We start from the raw sequence: 8,432 nt of genomic DNA, 5'->3' as shown, positions 1-8,432 counted from the left end.
TTTTTGGCCATGCTAAATTTGAAATGTGTTTTTTGTCATTGAGTCTCTTAAAGATACATTTAGTTTTTGTGTGTATTTTTTTTATTGTTGTTTTCTTTTCTTGTTGTCTGTCTTGTTAAAACAGTTGATTTCACACTGCTCTAAGAAAGAGAGGTGTCTATGTTTTCAATGGCGGGCTTAGGCTGAAGGCGCTTTTCAAAATAGAGTTCACTTCAATTAGACCTGTGTCCCCTCCAGAGTCGGCGCCCCCATCAGCAGTCCATTTCTAAGTCCTCTGAGTCACAGCCAAACATAACTAACAACACAGAGGACAAGAAACAAACACAACTCTATATTTTCTTCATAGCTTTTTATACTGGACACACACACACACACACACACACACACACACACACACACACACACACACACACACACACACACACACACACACATACAAACTCTGTTTTTTTGGAAGCAGATGAGGTAAAATGGGTCTCATTTGCTTCTATAAACAATATAGCAGCTAGTATAACCATTGGCTTTTATGTTCTGTTATAAAACAATACAATACAATATAAGAATGATTCACCTGAAGTCACTTTTTAGGGCAAAAGCAAAGAAAATATGAAAAATAAATGTAGGAAGTTACTGAAAGGGCAAAAAAATACATCTAAAGTGAAAATAATTTTGTATGTAGGCCTTAACTTTTCTGAGGGAAGGAGAATGTATGTGCTTATGTACTGGCTATTCAGTTTAGGAGGACTGTTTATAACACTTTTTCATTTCATACAACACATTTTGTTTCACATCATTCTGTGTATAATATTCCATCAGAGAAGAAAGCAAGTCCTACCAATTGTTGAAACTCCTGAACTTGCAATGATATATTTGTGCATCTATTTGGCAATAATGTAATATATTTAATACAGGACAGTGTAATTATACAATTAGAAGCATTTGATGGTCTCCTATATGTTTGTTTCTATATGCTGAAGAAATATAGGACAGTAGGACATGCTTTCTAAACACAATCTCCATTTATGTTGCTATCTTGTGCCTCCTATTACGCATTCTTTCTACACATTTATTTGGTTATCTGTGCTTCCTTTCATTGAAATGGTTTGTTTCCAACAAAGGATAAAAAAGAAAGAAAAAAAGAACACTAACAGTGGCAGTGGAAGCATGTTCAGTTTGCGTCACTATTCTTCTTGTACCCCAACCCAAATTTATTTATTTGATAACATCCGGTGTTCAGTCTTCATCTATTTCAGTCTAAATGGCAAAGCTCCTTATACAATGTAGTACACATTATCACTCACACACACACACACACACACACACACACACACACACACACACATACACACATTAGTAGGCCTGATAATGCTGGAGCTAGAGCTGATCTGGGGACTGCGGTGTATCCATGATGCCACAATGCTCCAGCATCAGAGTTCAGCGCAGAATGAACACAAGCAGTCCCAGAATATTAGAGAGAAAGAAATGTGTATGATGAGAGTGTCCCCAGTTGGTGGCTTGCTGGACCCCACTAGGGGGATGCACAGTGGTCCGGGGGGTACATTTGTGCTTTCTGCGGGTGTTTGAACCATCAGAAGATGTTTCATCATATTTCCCAGTGAAATCGGGAGAGGAGTACTCCTTATCCGCCATCTCCTTTAAGGTGTGGACCTCGTTAGGTCCCTTTCCCTTGCTGCCCCTGACACGTTGGCGTGTGCAGTTCCGAGAGCGGCCAGGCCTCTGAGCAGGGACTATGCCTGGAGACCCTCCCGGTCCACCATGTACGCCATTTATGGCAGGGGGTGGCAGGGGAGAGGGACTTAAACTGTATCATTCACTCAGATCCAGAATGGTGTGGGTGTGTTTGTGGAGGCTGGGCAGGATGGGGCTCCTGCTTCAGTGAGACCTTATTTGTTCCTTCCCAAGTCTTGGTCTTACTCTGGTGCAGGGACTCCGATCCAGAACAATTTGGGAAGTCCTCTTTCTTCAGCTGCTTCAGATCTTTCCCTGCCAGTTCTGCCGGTGCTATGCAACCCACTGACGACGTGGACCCCCGAAACTTTTTGAGCCAGTCCCACAGTGATAAAGCCTTACAGTCACACTCCCAAGGGTTGTCGTTGAGGCGAAGGTACTCCAGTGCAGGCAGCTGGGTCAGACACTCACCAGCTAACTCTGTCAAGGAGTTGTTGAACAAATAGAGGGTAGTGAGCCTTCGCAGGTCATGGAATGCCAGGCGGTCCACCCACTGAAGTTGGTTGTGGTGAAGTAGCAGCCGGTCCAAAGCACCCAGTCCTCTAAATGTATTTTGGTGCAGGCTCCACAGACGGTTCCCGTGAAGAAACAGGTGGCTCAAGTTGTGCAAGTCCACAAAAATATCATCCTGCAGATACTCCAAATGGTTGTCCTTTAGACACAGAAACAAAATATTGATTATATTTATACTACAACAATAGTTCATAGTATGACATCCAGTGCCATTTCATTTTGTTACGCAAGCAGTTATGTGAGTGTCTCACCTGCAAGTACAGATACTGGAGGTTGCGGAGACCCTGGAAGATGTTATTTGGCAGTGCACTGAGGCCACAGCGGTATAGATGGAGGGCATGGAGCCGGCTCAGCCCGTGAAAGGTTTCTGCAGACAGTGAACGTAGGTAGCGATTGTCTCCCAGGTCCAAATCCTCCAGCAAGGTGAACCCTTGGAAAGTAGTTGGTTCAATATATGTGATATTGTTGGAGTAAATCCAAAGAGTGACTGTTGTAGGGCTAAAGTGGCCCCGCAGTAGTCGATGGATCTTGTTGTTTTGGAGGAAGATGCGCTCACTGTGCGGAGGAATGCCTTCCGGGACGGACAGGAAGTTGTGGGCTTGGCAGCTGACAGTGCTGGGGGCCATGTAGCAAATGCAGTGTCGTGGGCAGGACCAGGAGAGCTCCAGCCCACAGAGTACCAGCAGGAACTCCAGCCCACAGCCTAGAAAGATATTGAGAGAATGAAAGAGACAGACTTAGTGTTTGTTATTTGTATTCAAGTCATAAATTCTGTATTGTAAAGAAATTTGCTGCTTGTTCTTCTTTGAGAAAGTTTCTCCATAATTGCCCCCAGAACAATTAAAACCTGTGAAAGACAAATAAGCTCAGGTGTCTCATTAAATGTGGACACTATACTTTAAGGCTTTTTCATACATAGTATTTTATTTTTTGTATTTAAAGGTTGTTGTAAAAATGGCCACTTAAAATGAATGATAATGCTGAATTATATTGAGTATAATATCAAGTAAGAGCAGCACAATTCGTGCTCTGCATTTAACCCATCCAAAGTGCACACACACAGCAGTGAACACACACACCATGAACACAAAAAAAAAACAGACCAGCCCACCTTAAGCTGCGGCGCCTGGGGAGCAGTTAGGGGTTTGGTGCCTTACTCACCTCAGCACCTCAGTCATGGTTTTGCCAGAACCCACAACCTTAGGGTTAGGAGTCAAACTCTCTAACCACTAGGCCACAAACTTCCCGACATATATATTAAAAATGAGTATATGTAATTATATATATATATATATATATATATATTATATAATTGTTCATGGATGTACCAAGCTGTTGATCACTGTTCAGTGAATACTGTCTTCAAATGAAGATCAAACATCAAGGCCAATGTCGTCATCATCATTTTGACACAAGCTCATTGTCAATAGTATCTGCAAGCTGTTGCATCAATCAGTGATGATTTGCATGCCTCAAGGTAAACAATGTCATAAATACGTATGCAGTAAATATATAAAGGCCAAACATGTAACATAACACACCATTTCAATGATGTGTCCTCTCACGTCTGGCACATCAAATTGTGCTTCATTTAGATGCTCCATGCCTTATACTCATGGTGTCAGTCCTATTCTGTAGAAAAGATCAGCTTTGTATGTGTTTTGTTTGTCTCCCCAGGCACTCTTAAAGAAATAGTTCAGCCAAAAAATTTAATTGTCACGATTTACTCACCCTCATGTTATTCCAAACCCATATAATCTCTACGATATTTGTCATTGAATGTGGAACATAAAAGAAGACATTTTGAAAAATGTTGAGGTATGAACAAAACTGGACCATACTGAGTTCCACTGTAAGAAAAAAAGACATTTAGACATAGAGAATACTATTTACTATTTGCATGGAAAAACTATCCCGCTAACTCACTTAACCACCTAAACTTCCTTCCGTCTAAACCGTGTTCTTCTGAAAGACTAAATCAAATTTTGTTGAAGCTCAGTTGGTCTAGGATGGCCTTTTCAGCAGCGATTGTTGTGACTTTCAATGAAATAAGGTGTGCCCTATGAAACTAAGCCCCTTTTGAAAAGGAAATAAACAATGACAAGAAAATAGAATCGCTTTAGAGGTTCTGAGCCCTTCAGGGAAGCAGCAAAATCTGGTATTTTACGAGTATTTATTCTGTCCGTGTGTGTATAAGTCGGGCTCACCCTGCTTCTGCTGAGACTGATCCCAGAGCCTACCAACAACCTCTTGAGTGCTTAGTTAAACCTGTGTTAAGCCTCTGAGAGGCATACAATACCCCTGCTGCTTTCTGACATGCTTCCTTGGAGCCATTTTGTGTAACTTATCCACCAATTCATCTACACACAGAATGGCAGGGAAGGAGAAATTTTTCCACTATTATAAGAGTCTCATTTGCTCACTTTACCCCCACCCCTCTTTTCAAAAATGCATTATTCAAAGCATCATTCCTGTCATTCACTCAAAATTGATTCGCTTCCGCTGCCTCTTAACATCACCATAATCCTCCAGGTTTTTGCCTTCAAAATACAGAGGCAGGAATTATGCTTTTACAGGAGATGAGCTGATATTTATTGGAATACCTTTTGACACCAAATGTGTCTAAGCTCTGGCATTCAGATGCAGACTCTGCTGACCTTTAGCAATGATTCCCTGGGCGTCTGATGACAGCGCCCAAGCAGCTTGCCTCACCTGCACTTGAGCGTCACTCCCAGAGTGGCCGTGTAATCCCATTTGTCCTAACGGCATGCCAAAATAAAATATGTTCTCACCAACAGACTAAATAAGCAACCAGAACCCTTCACAAGCTCCCCCCATGGGCCTTGCATGTACGTGTGGGATTAACAGAAAAATTGCTGTTGTTCTTTTAATGTCTTTACTTTACTTTTACTTTAAACAGTAACCTAGAGCAGAAATACATATTTCGCTACCGTTGCACATATGCTGTTTTTAGTAAAAACTTGCCTGGATATGGTACAAAACTGTATTTTAGCAAAGATGGCAAACATATGACATTCTTTACACAAACCACCCAAAGAGGATGGCAACATTCTGGGGAATTTTCAGAGAATTGCGCATCAGGGATCATAGCGCCCATACACTATCTCCACTCTAGATCAGACAACAAACTGATGATGCCTGGTTTACAAGCCTTAGACAACCTCAGTGCAGTGTGTTCAGATAGTCTACACATACAGCTATGGGTTTGAGAATTACCTAGCTGAGATGAGGGGCTCAAAAGATAGATCGAAATAAACACCTCAATGTTTAAAAGATCTAAAATAATGAGATGTGTAGTCATCCAATATTACTTTAGCTGTTATCCAATCAGTACTGGATATTTTTTCATTCTTTCCCCCTATGTTTTGTTAGTATGACACCTGTCCTTTGAGTGAGTGAGCAAGAGTGTGTGTGCCGTGTTGCTCACAGAAAGTTAAGCTTCTGGGGATTTAAGCCAAATAAATCGGAAAAGACAAGGCAAACAACTCCGTTTTGGCTGGCGGAGATGCTGAGCCTTTTTCCTTAATTTTTCTTACTCTCTGGCTGTTTACATCTGTTTGCAAACCCCTATGCATTAAACTTTGCATATCACATATAATGAAATTCTTCATCAGCACTTTACATAATAGACTTATTCCTTTGGCATAGCTTTTGTGGAGGCGTATCACCTAATCACACATACTGTGCTTCCCTCCGTTTGTCACAGCTTTTGTCACACTGCCGGTGTAATTATTTTCCTCCAACTCCTGCTTTTCCTTCCGTTCTTCTATATAAAACTTCAACAGAACTTGGTATCACCTTGTAGATAACAGCATGAGTTGAGATAACAATATATATATATATATATATATATATATATATATATATATATATATATATATATATATATATATATAATATATAATTTTTTTTTTTTTATCAACCTTGGATAAAGAGACAAGTTATCTGTGACCCACAAGCTGATCATGAATGGTACACCACCTTCCTCGTCTCACTGAAATGCATACAACGCTCCGGTTACTGACGTGACATCGGTTCCCTGAGATAAGGGAATGAGCGTTGAGTAAAGACGCAAAGGAGAAAACTCCCAATTTACTCAGTACTGAAGCCTATTTGTTCACGTTTGTGTAGCTGCACAAACCAATGGCACTTTAGCCTGCCAGAGAGGGCAGAGCCAACTCCTATATAAATCGTCTCAGAGTGCCATTCATCAGTTCATTCGACTGAAGTGACAGACATCGATTTGCGTGCAGCTTATAGCAAGTGTTGAAACGCTCGTTCCTTTATCTCAGGGTACTGGGGTTATGTCAGTAACTGGATCAGTCCCTTTTAAATGGTCTCCCCCATTGCGTGAAGACACTAATGGGAATGCATCCAATCACGAGTGCTATTAGCAGATACGCTGAGTTGGACGCGTCTGTTGTGACAACCTTCCTTCTGTAGGTCAGGCCTAATCTCATTCCTGTTTGGAACAGGCGAGAGGTAGTCCAAGGGCCCTCAGCCTTGATACAGCGGTGGTCTACCCTGACAGGAAGCCGCCCCAGGTGCCAGGCGAGGGGTGGAACACGGGCTTTGAGCCAAAACTGAAGGGGCCACATGTAAAGCAGGCCCAGAGGAATTATATAAACGAGACGGCTGCCACAATAACAACAAACAACCTAAAAAAAACTTTCAGGGGGTGTGTCGTCCCCGGTTTGACAGATACCACCAATCACTGAATAGTCAGGGATCGTTCTGGTGTGATCCATTCCATTTGGGTGGAATCTAAAATTGTTCCCAGAAAGGCAGCTCGCTGTCTGGGCAACAGCTGACTCTTGTGCGGGTTGATGATCAACCCAAAGTGCTCTAAGTGGCTGAGTAACAGCTCTCTATGAGCAGCCAACTCCCGTTCTTACCTGGTTAGAACCAGCCAATCATCGAGGTAGTTCAAAATACGGATTCCCATCTGTCTCAGAGGGGAAAGAGCAGCATCTATTCACTTTGTGAAAGTGCATGGGGCCAGAGACAGTCCAAACGGAAGGACTGTATATTGATAGGCCACTCCCTTGAACACAAATCTCAAGAATGGTCTGTGATGGGGGGCTATGTGAATGTGAAAGTAGGCATCTTTCAGATCCACTGTCAAACACCAGTCCTTTGGGGGAAATGTGCGCGAGGATCTGTTTGATAGTTAACATCTTGAACAACTGGTGCGTAAGCGAGTGGTTCAGATGTCTGAGATCCAGAATGGGTCTGAGCCTGCCATCTCTCTTTGGAATGAGGAAATAGCAGTTGAAAAAGCCTGACTCGCTGTTCACTGAGGGCACGTTGTCCAGAGCAGAAATTTGAATAATGCCAGAGGTGGCCTGCGAGTGAACTGAAGTGAGTAACCTTGCTGAATTGTTTTTAAAACCCAACTCGACACTCCTGGAATGGCTTGCCAAGTCATGATAAAGAGGAAATTTGCTCTTTATTGAATGCGCGAGAGCTCAAAGAGAAAATTTGCTCAACATTCAATCACATTAGTGTGTTAGAGAGTGTGAAGAGAAAATTTGCTCTTTATTGTATGTGGGTCCGTTATCACAGTGGTAAAACAGTCCTGCTGCACCTGCAGGACGTGACCTGCTGGAAACAAAACTCCATTGCTCAGAGGTGCTCGTAGGGATGGAGGGTGAAAGCAAGCAGTATTACTGGGTGTTCCAGCCGAGGTGAGAACAGAGCCCCTCCTCTTCTTCTCTGGTGCATCAGGACGGCTTAAGCGGCTCGGGGTCCAGCACAACTTGTGGATGGGGACCTTGATGCTTGGAAAGTGGAAGCTCCAGCACCACCAAACTGGCCATGGTCTTGCCGATCGTCTACGCCAGGGATAGGCAACTCCGGTTCTGGAGGGCCACTATCCTGCAGAGTTTAGCTTCAGCCCTCATAAAAACTCACCTGCCTGTATCTATCTAGTAATCCCGAAAACACTGATTGCCTTGTTCAGGTGTGTTTAATTAGGGTTGGAGCTAAACTCTGCAGGACAGTGGCCCTCCAGGACCGAAGTTGCCTATCCCTGGTCTACGCCATTGCCTTTGTGCTACCCTGATAGCACACTTACATCACAGAGACACCTATTTGACATCTGCAAGACGTATTTTTTAGAGTGTTTGCTCATCTGCAATACATCTATA

The 8,432-nt window shown here is 42.7% G+C and overlaps 1 pseudogene; it reads right to left on the bottom strand.

Moving 5' to 3' along the window:
- Positions 1 to 379: 379 nt before the first annotated feature.
- Positions 380 to 8,432, bottom strand: part of LOC109103305 — a 140,112-nt pseudogene continuing 132,059 nt past the window's right edge.

The sequence above is a fragment of the Cyprinus carpio genome, chromosome B15 (assembly GCF_018340385.1).
Source record: "Cyprinus carpio isolate SPL01 chromosome B15, ASM1834038v1, whole genome shotgun sequence".
Taxonomy (NCBI): Eukaryota; Metazoa; Chordata; class Actinopteri; order Cypriniformes; family Cyprinidae; genus Cyprinus; species Cyprinus carpio.
This window is presented reverse-complemented; position numbering and strand designations above follow the sequence as displayed.